At 43.9% G+C, this 20,470-nt stretch overlaps 2 long non-coding RNA genes across 3 annotated transcripts; both read left to right on the forward strand.

Annotated features, from left to right (window-relative positions):
• The first annotated feature begins 234 nt into the window (after positions 1–234).
• On the forward strand, positions 235–13,149 carry LOC121073401. Of its 2 annotated transcripts, XR_005821689.1 has the most exons (4): positions 235–550; positions 10,924–11,136; positions 12,487–12,557; positions 12,730–13,149. It is a non-coding gene; the product is annotated as an uncharacterized LOC121073401 (long non-coding RNA). The 2 variants fall into 2 exon arrangements; XR_005821688.1 differs by lacking the exons at positions 12,487–12,557; positions 12,730–13,149 and adding an exon at positions 11,825–12,094.
• LOC121073400 lies at positions 13,150–17,227 on the forward strand. Its single transcript, XR_005821687.1, has 3 exons — positions 13,150–13,816; positions 14,828–14,978; positions 16,067–17,227. It is a non-coding gene; the product is annotated as an uncharacterized LOC121073400 (long non-coding RNA).
• The last annotated feature ends 3,243 nt before the right edge of the window (positions 17,228–20,470 follow it).

Below are 20,470 nucleotides of genomic sequence, written 5' to 3' on the forward strand. Positions count from 1 at the left end.
AGCAGGCCTCCAAGTGCTCCTCCCGAGCCGGAGAGCTCGTTAGCAGCAGGGCCGCAGGCAGAGCTCATTGCCATGAAGTCTCTCATGGGAAGTAATGAAGGGATCTGAGCTTGACTACAAATCAATCTCTTTATCTAATAAATATGGTGCCTCATCCCTTTCCTCTCCATAATCAAAGGAAAATTCATCTTGACACCAATCCTCTGTTACCCGCGGTGGAGCCCGATGCTGCCGTGCGTGACACAGGCCCCGGTGGTCAGGCCTCACCCTGACCACAGCCCCTGCTGTGTGACTAATTGACAAGGACACAATTAAGTGCTAAGGGGAGGGGGGCTGTGCAACTTGATTCCTAAACAAAACACCTGAATCCCAGAAGATTACTGACCAAGAGACACTGGCATTGCACTCCTATTAATGGTGATCCCTAGCATGAGCTTCCTGAGCTCTCCAGGGACTGCAGCAGGCTGCACCCCCTGTCTCCCCCAGCCTCTCAGGTCTGGCTCCTCGAGGAATGAGCTTGTCCACAGACAAACGCTGATGAGACAGGAGGGTGAGTAATTCACCTTAAGGGGGATTTGGGAAGTGAATGCTTGGGGTTAGAGCTCCCCCAGGACCCTGCAGTAAGTCTGGGGTGAACCTTGCCATTCTTAAATCTGGAACTAAGTCGTTGTTTGTATTATAGCAAATTCCTTCAGGTCATTGTGTTAATTGACTAACACTCAGATACTGATTAAATGCTGTTAAGAATCACATAATCTGATCTTATTATTTCCTATAAAGGCATATAATAAATCCTTAATTACTGCTACATTAGATTTGTGTAAATCTAATTGCATGACACTCTGACTTTCCTCGCTTCATAGATATTCCTCCTGACTGTTCACGTGAAATTTGAATCTTAGTGACAGACACAAGGTGGAGGAGGTAAAATCCCTGTGAAGAAGATTTAGAGTGAAAGGGATATAACTATGTTTAATGGGGTGGAGAAAAGGAAGGTTTAGGCAAAAGCTGAACTTTTGCAAAATAGAGCCTTGGGGGATGTTGTTGGAGACCTGCATTTAAAGCTGGGCTGAAAGTAACAGAGAAAAGTATTCCTAGGAAATACCTGCCCTCGGTACTGAGGCTGGAGGCTGTCCTGGGGCATTTCCCAGTGCTGCTCTCAATCGCTTCTGGGACTTTGTAACTCTCATGGGATAATGTTCTGCTGTCAAACCGGCTCCCTGCAAGCACCAGCATGACTGGTGAAGTGTCTGATGGACATCCAGCTATATGTCACGCCAACGTCTCATTAACACTCTTCCTAAGGAAGCAAGCTGCATGTGGCGGGGCTGTGAGCTGCTGGCGGAGCAGGGGTGATGCCGCCCACTGCACTGGAGCTGCACAGGCAGTGCACAAATGTTTTGTCCTGCCTGCCTGCGCCTTGTCAGCCTGCGAGGGTTCACAACAGCACCCATTTCTGTTTCCTGTCCACCTCCCCGACCAGCCAGTAACCTTCATATTTCCAGTAGATTAAAATAGGTCGGCTTGTGCCATTATGTCAATGAACACCAAACAATCCAGAACGTATAGTAATGCAGTGGTAAAATGCTAAGGGGGCAAGTGAAAAATGTTTATTACCTTGGAGTTTCTCTTCTGCGTTTTATTTATTGCTAAATTGGAACACTGATAGCCATATGGGATACTGTTTATTATTTTTCTGCAGTCAGCATTCTAACACTCTACCCATATGCAATTAAACTGAACGCCACGCTTTGCATTGAGGTTTTTATTCCTTTTAAGAACAGAAAGGAATAACTTTGTTGCTCTGTATTGTAGAATAATGTGTTTAACACCAAAACTCCAATCAATGTGATACAGATTTTGTGTTCTTCTCTTGCCATATATTTTGTACCCACCCTGCACATGCTTCGTGTTGGCTCTGTCTCTGCTCCTAACATCAGCTAGAGTCATTTAAAATTCACAAAGCCACATGGGATTCACACTTGTCTGTGAATAGCTGGTTGCTATCAAAAGTATGTTCATGGTGAAACATTTATTTATTTATTTAGAAGTGTTTTTCTGAAGATGCCAGAAACCGTTAGTGCCTGTTATTGTGTGATAGCACACAATTCTATAAGCACTGCTGCCTTAAAGACACTGCAGCCTGTCTGTCTTTGTGCTTGTGCCTTGATTTTATTCAAATGTCTTTATTACAAATACTTTCAAATGTCAGTGGCTGCCCTTAGTCATCTGTCTCAGCTAAGTCAAGAGTTTAGAGACTCCAGCTGCAGGATGCTTGGGGTGTGGAAATAAAGCCTCTCAGTAAAAGGGAACTGGGAAGAGCAAGGAAGCTGGTAACCACTGAGTCTGAGCCATGTGGGTGTGCAGTTACACTCACTTCAGGTGCCTGCTTCAGTTTAGATTTGTTCCCAAACTGGGGAAAGAGCAAAACTGGGATGAACAAAAATAAATGGCCCAGCGTTACTGAAAACAATACTTGATCAATTACCATAAAGTCTGTTTCCTGCTGGAAAATAACATAATTGGTGGTATTTGGAACTTAAAAACTCTTCCTTGGTAGTTATTAAATTCCATGACATTTCAGCTTGATTAACTTTTTAACAGATAGAGCTTGAGGCTGTTACAGGGAGACTTCTGACGTGAATGGGATATCTGATGACCTACCGCAGTGACAGTTTCAATTATTCAAAACAAAGAAAATATATTATAAAACCTCATTAGTGAAAGGAAAATGATTAACTTATTGTCTGATCCTGTTTTAATGCTGGCTGAGCTGAAGGGCTGCGGTGTGGGAGGAAGCATCCTCCTGCCCCAGAAGGTGGAGGGAGAGCAGTGAGAGGTTTCAGAGCTCAGCTCTACCTTTGCCTCGCTGATGACATCCTGCAGGAGTTACTTCTGCCTTTTGTATAGCATATGTATTTACAGGGGGCTATTCTGTTCTTGAGAGCCCTCGTTTACAAAATCTGGCTTTGTCTAACCTTAAAGTGAAACAAACCCAAAGAAATAAGGCTCTGAACAAGCTGAAACTGACTGAGCTATTGAATGATGATCAGAGAGAGATTTAAATTCATTTCAAGATGCTCTATGCTTCAAACTACTGAAAGTGAATATACTTAAGGATTAATGGAATTTGCTTTTGTCTTTCTTAAAGAAGGAAAAAAAAAGGCTACTTAAATCAGTATTGTGCTTGTTATGCATATGAAGACACAAAGGTTATGAAAATATGGCACAATCTCTTCAATTCTTAGATTTAATTAACACATGCCTCTGAGGAACAAAGCAAAAGGGATGCTCACAATAAATGTAATTGATAAACTTGTGTTCCATATTTTGAAGGTGTGAAACAACATTGGTAATAAATGACTACTTAATAGCACAAAATGTCAGGAGAGGAGAATTTGAAATCAGTTTGGAGGATAAAGGGAGAACCTGAAGAAAGTGGGTATGTCATAAGTCATCCTTATGAAAGGATTTTCTTTTAAAATAATGAGTATTTGAAGAAATCTGTAGAAAAGATGGATGAGGGAATTGCTGTTTTTCTCAGTAAGTTTTTTTTTTTTTTTTTTAATAAAAAAGTTCTATTCCAAACCTATTTGGCCAAAGTGGTGTGTGAGTTCTGTAGGTGACTGGAGATGGTAAAAGTACGGATGGAGTGAACCTAATGGGACAGTACTGGATGATGCTTCAGATACTTGGGGAAAAGAAGAGTGACTTGGGATCTGTCATACAAAAATCTTCCCAGTTCATTAACCTGGTATATAGTTACATCAGCAATTAGACACTGTGCTATCAGAACATCAGGAAGTCCCTTGTGGTGCCCCAGCAGGTGGTGTCCGTCCTGTATAAAAAGTATTGTCATGCTGTGGGTACCCCAGGGAGCAAAGCAAGAATCAGGAGATTTTCAGAATTCTTTTTCTTGGAGTTCTTTTTATTAAAGAAGTAAGAAGAAATTGAGCAGACAGACAGGAATCTTTCTCAACAGCCCTACCACCAGTATCTGCAGAGAATTTCAAAAAATAAATTTCCATGCTTTAAAGCACATCCCAGGTATGTCTGCATCCTTTCTAACCTTGAGAGTCCTTTCCCCAGTTTGATTCACGATAAGTTTTTAATTGGAAAGAAGTGTGTGGCAAGGCATTTTTGTAGCTATTCTGACTCCTTTCTCAGCTGGGAGACTTGCCAGTTTTGTAGGGTGCTCCAAAAGTGTCCTTAACCACTTAGTAATTGTTTTCTGCTGGAAATGGGGATACAGGTGTAACCATTTCTTTTAATCAAAGCTGAAGAAAATGACTGTTGTCCATTTAAAACATGAAATGTTCAGATTAGTTCCCCCTGGAGCCCACTTTTGGGCTCCAATCAGGACTGAATTCTTCCCCAAGAAATACAGCTTTGGAGAGCCCAAGGTTTTGCCATCAGAAGTGTTGGGTCATCCTGGGGGCAGAGGTGAGCTACACGCAAGTCCCCGCGTTGAATTGAAGCTTTCTGTGGCTGCATGGTCCTCGTGCTGCATCCCCAGATGCCACCAAGAGCTCCTGCACCTTCACTGTCCCCGCAAGCAGCAAGCACACACCAGGTGTTATTGTGTGCTTTCTCTTTTAATTAAAAAAAAAAAAATAAAAAGAAATTCTTTTCTGGTTCTCTTCTGGCAACTTTTTTTTTATACATTTGAAATGATTGTTTCTCACTATCAACACCTTATTGCCAGTCTGAACTGTTGAGAGAGAATCTAGCAATTGTGTGCTAATTACTCTTATTGCTGCAATATCTCAGATAAATGCTGAAGAGTTGGAAGATAATTATTATTTAACCAATTAAGATTGTTACAAGTTCAGGAACACAGCTCTTGGATGTTTTTTCCCTGGCAAATTCAGAGGGAATGCAGTAATTTAACAGCGTTTTCAGAACTAAGCGGAAGAGATGGTCAAAGAGAATTTTTTATTTTAACAGCAGCTGTGGGATTTCACCTTTCCCTCCCAGCTGCCACCCAAGCTACCTCCAGCTTCTCATTAGACATTGTTAGATTACAGTTGTTGGATTACGGTCTGACCTCAGGTAAGCCCACAGTTTTTGTTTCCACATCTGGGTAATGTGGAAAAGTAGAAATATTGGTCTATGAATTATGATAAAGATCAATGTGGTTTTCCTTCCTCTTTTCTTGCAGATTGCAGCCACGTCCCAGTGGAGCATTCCCAGAACTGCTGTGGTGCCTTGCACTGGGTCCTCCACAATAACATTTAAGCAGTGCTTGCCTTTTTGGTTAGCAAATCATTCCCGAGTGTCTGAGGGGGAAAAACCCACCTTAGTGCTTGAGCAATCTTGCTTATGTGCCTGCGGGCAGGGCTCCTGGGCTATGAGAGGTCTAAAATAGGCTAACATTCTTGCTGATTGCCAATTAATGTGTTCATTGCTACTAATTTTTTATGCAAATTACATCAACTTTGAGTGAATGTTAACCTTATCTAGCAGTCATTTCTTGCCATTGGCACAGCTGCTAACCATGAGGGTTACCTGGACGGTGTCTTTTTGAGATGTGAGGGAGTGATGAAATGACAATTGGAGCAACCATTGGAGTACTCGGGTTCCCTGACCCCTGCCAGCAGAGCTGCTCACGGGGGTGAAGAGGGGGGACAGAGCTCCTCTGGTGCAGGTGAGGGCACCACAGGAGGTGAGGGCCGGCACTGGCTGTGCACGGGGGGGTCTTCCCCAGGGAGCTGATTGTGGGGCCGTGCTGAGGCACTTGTCTCATTACATGCAGTTTGTTTTCGTGATCAGGAATGCTCCTATGAGAATTCTTCTTCAAGTATTCGCTTCTTGTGCATGGAGTCTCGAAGATTCTTAAATGTCTTCAGGCATTACCCAGAATAGAAGGCTTTCTTTGCAAATTTCTCCTCTTCCAATTTTTGTTACCTCCTTCTGGGACTTCACCTGAGAGCTCTTGGTTTTGCAATCATGACGGACGTGCTGACTTAGTCACAGCGTGTCAGGGCCTGCTGGAGAGAGGTTCTTGTCCTCATGTGACGTGAACCAGCCCCGTGTCACAGAATCACAGAATTGTTAACGTCCTCAGAAGGAGCATCTGAGGGCCGAGGGGCAGCCTGGTGTCGGCCTGGTGGTCAGGCCTCAGTGCAGCCTGGGCCCTGCCTTACCTTGGTTGGTGCTGGAGGAGAGGAAGTAACTCTGTTTATAAATGAGCCTAGGGAAAATTTAATAACTATGTTTATGAAAATATAAACGTTGATTTAAAAACGTATCCTGGAATAAATGGCCCAAGAGAAGTTATAGATGAATTCATGGCCAAATCTGTCAAACTACTCTCACTGTGGTTCCACACCCATAGCTGTCCTGGATGAAGGACTGCATGCTGACCCTAGGGTGGGGGCTTTTGCTTTACCTGTTGGTTAATTGCCTTGGTTCTGCAGAAACTGCACTAGTTTCTCTCTCACGAGAGCAAACTGCTCTTTCATCTCCTGTTCCGCTTGCCGTAAACTCCTTTTGTACATGTGAGCTGAGAGAGACTGCTCTAATTAAGATATGCTAGAGCAAAGTTAATTTTCAGAGTTTCTTCCAGATGCCAATGGGAACACAGTGCAATCGTTCTATAGCTAAGGTAATTGGCTTCTGCTCAATGTGATGCTGGCTTACGAACAGCCAGTCAAATGCACCTATGCCAGCAATGAGCAAACTGGTCACAAATATTACCAATAATTCTTGAATTAAGTAATGCTGAGTAGGTTAATGTCTACAGTCCTGTTGCTGTGGCTAAGAGGAAAGGAGATGCTGATTTCACTGTTTTTTCTCAGTAGGATAAACAAGCTGTAAATGACTTGTGAATTTGAAAAAACAAGGTGTTCAGCATGTTCTTCTTCTTCAAGTCAGCTGTTTGTCTACACTTATTTATTCTCATTTTATGTGAATATTTTATTCCTTTGATTTTTTTCACTGGTTGGGGTAGTTTTGCCAGGCCGTGGCCAGGCAGCACAGGGTTCCTTGTGTCAAACACAGCCTAATGGGAAAAATTGCAAAAACTCATTTTACAGTTTGGAGAACTGTGGGGTACATTGGCAGTTGAGGTTATCTAATGGAAATGTTTAAGAATTGTTTGTCTTTCTTTATGCAGGTTTTAAATATTTAAATATAATTTTGAAATCACAAGTTTTCTTTAACTTGTATTGATTTTGAAGCATTTCATGGACAATGTTCACAACACAGAGAGGCTGTCACATGCTCTCACTGCCTCTCAGGGAGATTGCAGTGGATAAAAGAGAATTCTGAGGAGAGAAGCTGGAAAATACATAGAATATACATGGATTTTCCCTGGTCCTGTCAGGGCACTGATTGTTTTTCTCATTATGTTATTTCCATGAATTTCATAGATGCTGGCAAAGCTGATCCTCTAGCCACGGTGGACAAGTACACAATTTAGGAGATTTGCTCTTGCCCCAAGGGTTAAATGTGAAAGCTCTTTCTGAGAGCATAGTGGTTGTGGGGGAATGCTGAGCAGGCATAATGCACCAGGAGGTGTAACACACCGAGCCTGTCCCTCCAAGGAGTTAGTAGGGAGCCAGGCCAAACCCTTGGTGGACCCCAAACTGTTGGCAGGAGAAGAGGTGTCCCCACACTGGTGTGCATCTCCTGCCCCACTTCGGGCTCCCCCACCCCACCTAGAGGAGCTGCTGCTGCATTCGAGGAGGCCGGCTCTGGCTGCACAGGTGGACGACAGAGAGGAGAAGCCCTGCTGCATGGGTGATGCACAAGCAGCTCTGTCTCATAAGCAGGAGACAGATGCAGCTATAAATTTTGTAGGCGAGCAAAAGAACTCTGACAAGCTCTTTGTAGGTAAAATTTGCCAGAGAGGGATTTTTTGAAGAAAAAAAAAAAAAATATTCCAGCTTTTGTTCATATATGCTTTCTGAGTGACCTGTATTAATTTTTCCTATAATGCTAAATAATTAATACTTAGTGTGAAAGCTGGAATTACAGACTGCAAGCTTCAAGCATCAATGTAATCTGAAATCAACCCTCTGATATTTATCCAGCATTTATTTCTGCCTTTAGCATTCAAGAGATGCAGTAGATAATTCAGAAGAATATATGATCAAATGCAGCTTTTGAGCAGGGAGGACAGGCAGCGATAACAACTCTGCTGCTGAAATAACCTTTCGTGATTTCTTTCCCAGGCTGTTGTCTGCCTTTTCCTTTAACTCTGCTTTTAATTTGACTCTGAGCTATAAAATACCAGCCTCGTACGCTTTACATTTGTACAGAAATCCTCCTCTTCAAAGTGTTACAGAAACCTTAATTAATCCATTCTTGCTATGTGCCACAGCACAGAAGCATCCTGGCCCTGCTTTAGAGACAAGAACTGGAAGAGCAGAAACCGAGGCCTTGGTCCTATGAGCCCTGAGCCGCTGTGGTGATTTACACCCCATAAACATGCCAGCTGCCGTGATTTTTGTTTTCCAGCACCCAGCTCACGTTGTGCACTGGGTGGGCAACTGATGCGCTTGTGGTGAGGATGCTCCAGCATTGAATGCGGCAACAAAAGAGGAGCAAAATCTGTTGTGTTTGGGACCCAGCAGCAACCTCAGGCTTGTTCGGAGCCTGGGCAAAGCTGGGCCCACAGTCTGCATCTCACCAAGAGTGTTTTCCATGGGTTTAATCCCCTGAGAGCGCAGTACCTGCATGCGCATCTTGCAGGGCAAGGCGAGGAAGCATAGCCCGGCCCTTGGCACGTGGTGCACAGGCTATCACCTTCGTGGTGTGGTGGCTGCTGGACTGGGTTAGAACCTGAGATTTCAGCTTTTTTTTAAGGTTGAAAGGTGAGCAGGTGCACCCAGGCGCTATTTGCAAAAAAGCATCAACCTTCACAAAGGGGATGCTTCTGTGAGGCTCTCTGTCAGGAAGGTGCTCACGCTTTCCAAACGCTGTCACAGGGAGGGATGTCACAAGCGTCGCATTTCTGACACGCGCTTCTGTAACATGCCAATAGTAGACAGAGGTGCTCTGTCAAAACCAAATCCTCATCAGGACTGTAGTAATCTTCCCACAACCTCTCCGTCTCGTTTGCTGGGATGTCACTGGGGCGCGCTGGCAGGTGGCTGTCACGCTGAGGAGCTCCATCCCCCGCGAGCCCCCGGGATGCCCGGCGCTGCTCCTCGTGTTCCCATGTGTCAGAGCATTAGGATTTGATATGGCATCCTAATAGCCCAGCAGGAAGGCACGTCAGCAGGATTTGTTAAAGTGCCAGGTAAGAAAAGGAAAGCAATGATACCAGAAGCGTGAGAGGTATAATAAGAGTGGAAGGAAAATGTGCATTATTTACCTGTTAATCTTTAAGTGAAGAAAGAGCAGAATGGGTAGTGCTTTTCACCTAACAGGACAAGACATATCCTCCTCTCTGGAACATAACATTTTTTCCCTCATTCCTTTCCTGGACGTTTCTAGCCTGTTTTATGACAGTGATTCAGGAAAGCACATACTCATGGGCTGCCCTAACCGTGGGTTTGAAATTAAACCAAGTGGTGAAGCAGAGTCAGTGTGTTCCAGAACAATTTTAGACACCACGTATAACCCTTTCCAAGTATTTTCTTGAGGGTTTGTTCCTGCGGCTACCTGAGGGACGCTATTTTTTGTATGAGGAAATAAAATCACAATGCTAAAAATGACTGCACATCAGAGCTGTTGGAATCACCGCGGGTGAAGTTCATGTCCGCAGTTACTCACCTGTTATTTCCAAGGCCTTGCAAGTTTGGTACAAAATTCATCTCTACTAGGAAGCTTTAAAATCTCAGTCCAAACAAATTTCTTAGCTATATAAATTAGAAGTAAAAGGAAATTATATTGTGAAGGTGCCAGAACTGTTGGAAAGTGACTATTTCAAAGAGCGATTTCATCAATTTAATTTGACCATGCGCGAACACCGTGGGGATGTGGTACTCTACACTGAGCTGTTAGCACGCAGAACAGGAATGTAAACTGCTTATGTCTGCCATTGACAGATGGTTCATTTCATAGAATATCATCGGGAAGTGTATTAAAAAAAAAAAAAGAGAGAGGGAGAGAAACCCAGAAGGTTTCTCAAGGGGCTATAAGCTGGAGTTTCAGAGGCCGTGAATCTATGTAGGATGATCAAAACTACAATCAGTAATTCACACTTCTCTCTGATCTCAGAGCTTGAAATGAGCTGTGCCTGTTTTACTTGTGACTCTTTCCCTCTCTGTATGTTGCCAACGTTATTATTTACACTGCTTTGATGCATTTAAATTATTACTCATATGCAAGAGCGAACATTTCTTCTGGTGGAGAGACTGAGAAGAGTCGAGGTGGTGATGCAGCGTTGTGCTGTGAACAAGGGGCCCGTGCTGCCCAACAAAGAAAGCACGGCACAGTACGGAGCCTGGAACACCAGGGCTGCAAAAACACCACTGCTTTAGGAGCACTGGCATGTGTTTTCAAGGAGTTACAAGGTTTGGTTTCCTTTATTGTACGTTGGAACTCTGGAATTTCTGAGTCTGGACAATGCTTGTACACGCTCAATTTTTGATGAACATCGTGGTCCCAGCCCTGTGTCTGAAAGGCATTTTTTTTTTCAGTGTTGATGTGGTAAACTTGTTAATTAATGGGCTTGGTACAAGCTGAATAATTTGAGACATCTTATCCCAGGCATACCATCCTTATATTGAACCTTTAGTATGTTAATAGTGCTGGAGAGACCGATCAGAAACAATCAGGAGGGGAAAACTGAAAGCTCGAATAGGAGGAACTGGAGAGGGTTTCTGGGTGGGACAAAAGCCCTTGAGAGTTCAAATAGCGCAGAAGAGAGCTGGCTCTGCAGAGTCTCGTGGGGGAGCCAATGGAAGCAGCAACTCTTCCTGTGTGGAGGGATGTCTTAATCCCATGATTCTTATTTTTTCTCCCATACAGAAGTTGGTTTGATTTACTAGCAGAGCCAACAAAATTGCTACGCGTGAACTCTGCAGAGACTGAAAGGGAGAGATGAGCCTTGGAAAGGTCATCCACCAAAGCGGTCTGCGACATCAAAAAATTGAAAATTAGTGTGTAGCTGCAGCTAATGGACCTTAATACATTTTGAATTGTCCTACTGGGAGCAGGAAACAGTTGCAGAGGATGGATGAGGTATTAATATTTGCACTAGCCTTTAATTCTTACCAATGCAGTCTCAAGAAAACGTCTGTGTGGTTAAAAGTTTTCCCCTCATGGACAGAGCTGGCAGGGGAAAGCCAGCACTGAAGTTAGCAACAGATAGAGTACTCAGACAATGTTTTCTTAACTTTTCTTTTTTCTTTTTAACATTGGTTATGTGGAAACTTTTTCCTTTGAGGTATCACATAGATGCAGATAATTTCTGTAAGCATTTTGTCAAAACTCAGAGCCAACAGGTGGTTTAAACCTGTCTGTCCAAATTTCCCACTCCATTTATAACTGAGTTACAAAAAAGAAACTTGAGATGAAGTCTGTGCTAGAACAGTGCCCTTTAATAAACTCTGCGGCCCTTCCACACCTCAGGGCTGATTAGGCACGGCTGCACGGAACTGAGACATTAGCTTCTGCCAGGGAATGAACTATCTGATGAACGACTGCAGCCACAGCTCTAGACAAAGTTGTTTCTGATGCATGTATGGGTGAATTCAGAAGCATGTCCTTAGTTTACGGGAAGAGAGTCTTGAAAACAAAAAGATATTCCAAAGTTTTTCATCACTACCCTGGCACAAACTTCTTCGATTGCCATGTATGCTTACATTTTTCTGCCAGCAGGAGTCCAGGACCTCACCCAATATTAATTATTTATTTCTGCTTCTAAAAGATCTTTAGGACTCCATGCTACAAAACTTCAGTTCCAAAGCCAAGAAATGAATGTTAACTTTGCAAATGTGAGCTACAGAGAACAACACCCAGCCAGGGGGCTGCACCAAGCCAACGAGCAATGTCAGGAACAACCACGAGCAGCTCCTGAGCTTGCTGAAATCCCAAGAGCAGAGCAGGGATGTTTCAGCTGCTGCTGCAATCAGAGGTTATTAATGCTGGGTGCCAGAGGCAAAAGTGGTCATGGCGGTAGGCTCAAGATAGAAAAGCACAGAAGAGATACTCTTTTTATAGTTTGTTTTTTTTTTTTTCTCTACTGCAATGGAAAAAAAAAACCCAACAGCACAAATTGATATCCTGATTAAACTGGAGGACACCTGCCTCTGGTAATGATGGAATTAAGCAAATTATCCTTTTATTGCACCATTCTCAAGTTTTTATATAATTCTCCTCACGTCTTTCTTGTAATTGCAGCATCTAAAAACCTTTCCTTCAAACAGTGTCACTGATTTCTTTTGTAGGTTTGTTTCTTTCCTTTATAGAGGGAAAGGTATAAGTAGTAAGTGGTTTGGTTTTCTCTTCAGTTTTTAAATAAGGCCTAATTATTAACTAAGTATTTTGAAGGGAAAAAAATAGTTAAAAGACTGTATAAATTGTATGCAGAGTGAAGATCCAGTCTGGTCATGGCGATGGAGGTTGGGTCAAGTTCTTTACGTTTAGTGCATTGTCTCCAGGTAAGGAGAACTTGGAAGAATTGCTATTGGGGAGCACCAGGCATAGTTTTTTTTTTCTTTTTTTTTTTTCTGGTTAACAACCTCTTACTGACCACAGATTGCTTCTGTGTGAGGTGGAAAACCGTGTCTGAAATCTGGTATAGGCTATCTTTATTTCTGTTTCATGGTACAGGTCTTCCCAGCTCCAGCTGAAATAGCTGTTATGTCATTAGGTGGTGCCAGTCGCTTCAGCAGCCTGGTTTGGTTGTCCGCGTTTGTGTTCTGGCTCAGCTGCATGCAGACCTCCTTGATGAATAGCAGACTTCCAGCACATACAAATGGCCAACCATTATGCTCCCTTTAAATGGCTTTCAGATAAATACAAAGGGAGGAGATAAACGATTTAACAATAAAATATTTGCTCATTTTTAAAGTTACCCGAAGTTCCAGGGAACTTCAGTGTAGTGGAAAGAAAGCCCAAGGAAAGCTCGCTTCACAGAAACCATCACTTCTTGGAAGCTAAGCTCTCAAAACAGTTTCGTATAATATTAAATGTGTTAGAGGAAATTCGGACGCTTGGGTTGATGAGGTGAGGTGGTGGAGCTGGAGCAGCCCTGAGCTCCCGGTGTGTGGGCTGCCCTGCCTGGAGCCACGGGCTGGGCAAGCCCCCCAGGTCCCTTCCAGCCTGACCTGGTTTATGATTCAGTGCCCCAGAGTGGTGACAGTGCTGAATCTCAGTGTTCAAATGTGCTAATTAGATTCAGAAAATGTACGTGTTGTTTCAGGTTGTCACAGTGATGATATCTGAGAAATAAGAGTGGCTCCCAGCGAGCCTGATGCATGCGGGTGTACACCCTCAGGGAGAAAATGGGTTATTTTGTTAGCAATGCAGCAGAACATTTTCCTGTCTAAATAATACGATATTGAGATTTTGCTATATATAAATGTCTTTTTGGGTATGCTTTGGGTATGTTTTTGGGAGGGGCAATGTGTTCCTGCTGATTTTTTTTTCTACTGTTTTTTACACATCACACATAAGAATTCCTGCTTCAGGTGATGTGCACTGAGTTTGAAATGCCTCGACAACAGATAATGGGAAATTCAGGAAATAATTGCTTTCTTTTGATACCTCTTCTTCATTTCCCCACCTCCCCCCAAAAAAACGGGAAAGACTTGGTGAGAATAATGCAGACTGTGCCCATGGAGCCTGCAGGAGCAGCAGAGAACGCAGAGAAGAGACTTCTGAGTGCTTTTGCTGTTTTCCGCAGGGATGCCCTCAGGTATGTAACTGAGCCTCAGCAGTCCCCTGCTGCCAGCAGTTCCCTGTGATCCTGTTGCCAAGTTTTCTTCTCCTTTCCTGCATTAATTTCTACATTAATTAGTGCATTGATTACTGCACAGTGGTGTTGGTCCGTGTGATGACTCTGAGAGTTCTAGGTTTGGTGCTGAGTAGCGCATGTACAGATGTGTGCCTGTGGGGATGCCTGGACCATCAGGATGGTTGTACGTGAGCGGGTGTGTGCATGCACGTATAGACGTGAGCATTTGCACACATACACGTGCATGTACATACATACCTCGTCTACACGATGGTATTGCTGTGAATTTTTATCAGCTTGAAAGAAACCCAAGAAACAACAAATGACCCAGGTTACAAAGTCAGAATAATAAGGCTTAAAACATGTCATCACTGGGTCTTTGCTCAGCTTTCCTCTGATTTCTGTGCTGGTAAAGCCTGGCTGGTGCCCTGGCTCACCAAGAGGGAGGGGATGTGGCAGAGCCATCCTGAGCCGTGGCTGGTAGCAGTGCTCACCCCCATGAGTGCACTGGGAGCGCCCCGTTCAGCAGGGCTCTGCTGCGCGAGGCGGCTCCAGCAGCGCGAGCGGTTGCGCTGGGGCTCCCTGGTGGTACTTACGCCTTGATGGAGGGTGGCTGGTGCTTAAACACGGGGTGAAATAGGGGCTGACACAGCAAGCACTGCTGCTCTGTGAGGGCAGCAGCTGTTCTTTAAAAAAAATGCCCTGAGGTAAGTGAAAGGATTTCTCGTGGGCCTTTTGCCATTTGTATGATTCCAGTGAATAAAACGCCAAAATGACGATAAAGATTTTCCTCCCTTAGGTGATGGTTTACATCAGTTGCTCTAATAGCCAAGCATTAATTTTATATATCGCTTTTACTAAAGTCATTTTCTCTTAAGTGATATTTTCAGTGCATCCCTTTAATACATAGTATGTTCTGATTGTCATTTTTTGTTTGTTGTTTTATGTTTTTTTTTTCTTTTTCTATCACAGAAATGGCCTTTATTTTCTCTAAATGACGGGATGATTTTCCTGTCTGTGAAGATTGAGGACCAGAAGTGCTGTGTACTGAAGTCCCGTACTTATCCGCGGGCCAGACATCATAGCAGTCTGTCGTATCGCTCTGCTGAGCCTGGACTTGGAGGTAATTCACTGAATATTATGGCCAAGTCCTGGGGTCCGCTGAGCAGAGGTTAAGTTTGCTATGTGGTGATAAACCGTGCGCTGCGGCTGCCTAGCAGACTAACTGCTCTGTCTTCTGGAGCTGGGGAAAGTCAAGTTTGGTCTGCTTGGTACTCATCAATATACTCAAAATGTAGTCTCCAGACCATTTTCTGTCATGCAGCCCTTCTAAAGCACTCTGTTAAGCTGACTTTGCTCCCCGCTGTAAGAGCCGTGCACCCCGGCCAGCGAGGTGCCTCTGAGTCCCTGCGGTCCTCTCCCAGACCTCCTCCCTGGGGACTGAGCAGTGGGACAAGAGGAGCACCCAAAACTGCGTCAGGGAGGGTACTAGCATTAGCATTATTAGCCAGGAGGTGTCTCTTGCTAGGATAAATGCCTCTGTCGTATGAGTTATTTCATATAACACATATGTCCATATATATTTGACATCAACAGCGACGGCAGAGGTGTGGGCAGAGCAGCGCAGTGCTCTTGCAGAAAGGGAGAGGCTTTTCAGACAACCTTGTCTCCTGAAAAGGTGTGGAAAAACATTTCTATAGCAAACTGCTTTTTGTCTTGAGAACATTTCACTATATCAGGTGCTTCACCACTGCAAGGTTCAGTGACTGTCAGAGATATTTACAACCTGCGAACGAGGAAACCATCACAGAGGTAAGGTGGGAAAAAGTACAGATACATAAATTTAGCTAACACACATCTGACCGACTACAGGTGCAGCTGCAAAGCACACTCCTCAGAAATAAAAAAAAAAAAAAAAAAAAATACGGGTAGCATTAATCTCTCATGATGAATGTGGTGACATCACCTTTCTAACACAATTGCTTTTTATTTCTCTTTAAGAGACTTTGGCTTGGCTGCCGATAGGAAAAATGAGATTTTTATGAAGAAGACTGTGAAGAATGCTGTGATTAATCTTGAGGCAAATCTCAGACTTTTCTGAAGTTTCTATTAAGCAGGATGCTAATTTTATCATTTCCACTCTTTTCCACGTTTTCCTCTAGGACATATTCAGAAATTCTGAGTGTTAAACCAATCCTTTGATTTTTCCAGCTAAAGGGAACAAACTGAACAGCCCGTGGTGGATTGACTTCTATTAGATTCTTCAGGCATCACCATCAGTGTGAACTCCATTTAAGTAACACCGTCAGAGACTTAATTTATTATATAATTGATAAGAAATATCACCTAGGAAGCCTAGACAATGAAAGTGACTTGCACAGGAAATATTTCGCTAAGAGACAGCGACATGGGAACGCACTGGAGGCAGAAAATTGAGTTATGGAATAAATAGGTAAAAAATAATTCTTTGCGTATAACAAACTTCTATTTATTTATTGTTGTATGGAATTTGGGAGGGCCTGGCATTACTTATTTGTAGACGACAATAAAATAGGAGAAGGGGAGTTAAGCAGAAGGGGCTGGAGATGGAGATTAAAAAGGGAGGTGGAAGCCAAAGGGGGGGGAGAGAATTGCCAGGAGGAGCAGGAGAAATCAAGAGATGAAGAAACAGCTGGGAAGGCAGCGTCTGGGAAAAAGGGGGAAGAGTGAGCAGGAGGCAAGGGCAATACTGAGCTCTGGGGGTATCCTGCTGTAGGAGAAGCTGGAAAATACCTCCTGCTGGGCTCTTAGAGATGAATTGCCTGCCTGGGAGCAGACCAAGTGCTGTCAGGGATGCCTTTGTGCCACCACAAACTGTTTCTGTTGCAGTGGAGGGTCGTTTGCATTTCTCTCCTATGCATATTTTAAAGAGTTTGTGATCATCTAATAAATACTGCTGTCTGCAGCATTTCTGCTGAGTGCACGATGGTTCCTCGCTTCTGTACATGCTTCGTAAATGGAACCAACCTGTTGCTAGATGAATTTCTGTCTCGTGGATGCTGTGACCAGGGAGAGGGGTTTGGCTTACCAGCTGCCCCTTTGGAATTTGTCCTTTGCCATAATGCCTCAGTATCAACACTTGGATAACAGAAATTAAGGCAAAACCCTAAAATGGGGAAAAGAAAGGGGAAAAAAATCATCAAACCCTTGACAAGTTGCCAGGGCAAGATCAGGAAGATGATCATCTAAGCTAGGAAAGAGCCAGCACCTATGGGGAAGGACACTGAAGGGTGAGAAGTGGGTAGGAGTGGGGTGCTGAAACAGCATAAGGTCCAACATCTCATGATTAACTCATTAACTATAAACGAAATAACATTTCAAGTTTCCTCCACGTTTTTCTACCCCATAATTTTTTCAGGCTTCTTTAAAACAAAGACCTTTCTCTAGTTTCAAAGCGGGTTTCAAAAAGTAGCTTTTTCCTCCCCACATATCTTTTCTCCGTTCTGTATCTAAGGCTATAAAACATGGCAGATAGCAATGTTTCTAATTAAGTTTTTGAAGCCCTTTGCCAAACCCCTGTCTAAGGGCTGAGAGGATACAAATCACTTGATGATTGCTTCCAACAATGGTCAACCAATGGGTTTGAAAAATACAGATCAAAAGGTTGATTCTCAAATATTTATTATAATAAGCTGAACAAGCATCAGGCTGTAATTCATATGGCAGAATGAAATCCTTGCTAAATCATCACATCATAAAGAAAATTGCTTTTTTAATTTAATATTTCTTTTTCAGCTGTTTCTATAGAGACATGCTAATTTAGGAGCTTAATTTATTATCTGGAAGAATATTAAGCTAGATACAAGTTTTCCCCAAATCACTTTCAAGTGAAACCAAGGGCTCACGTAAGCGAGGCGTGTGAGCAAAAGTGCAAATTGTCTCCATCATTATTATTACATGATTTCCCATTATATGGCTCATCATTCCTCCGGCAGCAAAGGAGTGGATAATGATGCTCTTTGCCACTAGTTTGGTCACTGAAATACTGTAAACTCAGCAGTGATACAGCAGCAGCCTTTTCCTGAGAGCTGTAGCACGGCAGTGGCAGAAAACCGTTTCTTGGTTGGGGAGGCGTTGGTTCTGTCTAAGAGCTGACCCAGCACATGCTGAAAAACAACAACAAAACCTGGCTGCTTTGCTTCAAATCTGTCACTGTAGCCTCATTAGCTTTTCAACGCCCGGAGAAAACCCTGGATATGTTTTTTCTCTATAGCCCACCCAGCATGACGGGCTCAGGTCCACAAACGGTATCGCAAAGAGGAAGCGTCCCCACGCTCAGCAGGGACATGTGCCCCTTCCACCCCCTTTTCGCACCAGGATGCTGCATGGCCACGTGCCAGCCCCCTCCCACCCTGCCCTAACAAGGGTCATGACAAAGCACAAAGGACTTAGACGAGTTCAGCTCCTCGGATTTACCCTGACCCTCTTCATCTTGTGTCTGTGCTCCCCAGCTGCGGGGCAGCTCGTGGGGTGAAAGCCAGGGGCTCCCGCTGGTGAGCAGGGGTGGGAGGAGGGGTCCGACGAGGGAACTGCATGGACAGGGTGCAGGCCCAGGAGCGCCTCGCTCCCCAGAGCTGCCCAGTAGAAGACCAAGGCTAACGTGATGGCTTTGTGAGGCTTCTTCTGTAGCCTCAAACTATTATTTAGATCTTCAGACGTATTTTATTGAAAGCATTGCAAATAGACAGCTTGGCCGTGTGAATTAGCTTCTCTTTGAGTGACCTGGTTTTTGTCACATTATTTTGTCGTGTGAATTGGTCTGCATTAGAAGTGATTGTATATCATCAAATGCTACCTATTTCATAAAGTGTGTGAATGAAGGGATGATAATTTAGTCCAGTTCAAAATAGACATGTCTCTAGCTTAAGAAACTAGCAGCCAGTTGCTGTCTTTGTTGAATCACAGAAATAAATAAGTGCTTTGTGTATTTTAAGTGTGGTTGGTGCAGAGCATAAGCTACGTAGCAGACTCCACAGGGGACAAAAAAAAAAGAGAAAAAAAAGGATGCTTTGCTGGTCTAGTGCAGTAAGTAAACTGTGAAAGATTAGCAATACTAACAAAAAAAATAATCCACAGCTTGTATCTATTATGTGTCATTTATGATTTAAAACGTTGATCATAAAAAAGACTTTTGGTTCTTTTGGTTCCTTTATGGTATTGGAAGTTTCCTTGCCTGCTAAGGGAAAGACAGTAGGTCAGGAGATGCAATGGAGGCACTGGTGTGTTCGGGAGGTTATCCGTGCATCTCACCACCTGCAGCCGTACCCGTCCTTTCTGTGCCCCAGTTGCTGCATTCTCAGTGATGTGGGGGAACAGAGCAGCCTCGTGCCCTTCCTGCAGCCTGCTGCACTTTGCACGCCTTGCTGCTGCTGAGCGGCTTCGCGTTGCGTGGCACACAGCAGTAACGTCCCACCGCTGCCCGGCTCTGGCAGGAGACGCCTCGTGCCCTTGCTCACTCCTGCTTCCCATCTGGCCCAGGAGCCCAGCCCCGTGAGAGGGCTGGCCTCGCGCTGGGCAACGAGAAACACCTTTAAAGCTTTTTAATATTTCCTATTCTTTTTTCTTTACACTGCAGCCAAGTACGCTGGTTTTATATAGAAAGCGCTGCTCTTTTGCTAATTAGAGGCATTTCTACAGCACTAAGGTTTAAAGGTGAACCTTGAGATCATTATCTCGTTATCTTACCTCAACCAGTTGTTCCTTGCTGCTCACAATTGATTTCCCTTTATAATAAAACATTTTGTTTAATTTCCCAGAGATTGATTCACAGCCCACTGAAAGCTAGAGAAATTTTTCCACCGTGTTCCATGCTCCTTGGGCAGGTGATCCCAGGGCACCAGCAGTCCTTTGTAGAACAAATCAGAAGCTTTAACAGGACAAAGATTTTGCTCCCAAGACGAATGGGTGCTGGCCAGGAGCAGCTTGTAAAATCATTTTCCCACATGCAATTTTGAAACTTATTTTATGGATTTTGTCATAAAAGGTAAAGTAAGAGGGAAGAGAAAGGAGTCACAGGTACAGCTGCCTGGAAAGTATTCCAGGGAGGAAAATTTCCCTCCAAATTGTACTGAATTTGACAAAGATTTAAGAATTAAAGTTTCTAATTCCAAGTTGGGAAATGAGTATTTTGAGCTTTTAGAGAGAGCTTTATGGGGATTTGTCATTTTTCTGTGGGTAAGTGCATTTGTAGGACCCGGTTTTGTTGTACGCAGTGTGATGCAATGACAAGGAGCACCACAACTGGTGTCAGGCTCCCAAACTTTCCTCGCATATTCTTCCTGAAGATCCAGTACTGGTAAATGTCTTGATTTCCTAAAATTGAATTTTCCAGCAGGTCCCTGCGCTGACCAAGCTCTGGTCAGCGTGGCGGTGCAGGCAGGGGAGCGCTGGAGACGCGGTGGGAATGGGCTGCGGGCAGTGCTCGGCCCCGCACGCTGCGTGCCCCGAGGTGAGGCACAAGCACAGCAGCAGCAGGGGCTGATTTCTTGCCAGATCCCTTCTTTTCTGGGAAAGAATGAAGGTTTTACTTTTTTCTCGAGGGTTTTTATGTTCCCAGCATGTGAGCCTGGAAGGTGT

Source organism: Cygnus olor, chromosome 7, assembly GCF_009769625.2.
Source record: "Cygnus olor isolate bCygOlo1 chromosome 7, bCygOlo1.pri.v2, whole genome shotgun sequence".
NCBI lineage: Eukaryota > Metazoa > Chordata > Aves > Anseriformes > Anatidae > Cygnus > Cygnus olor.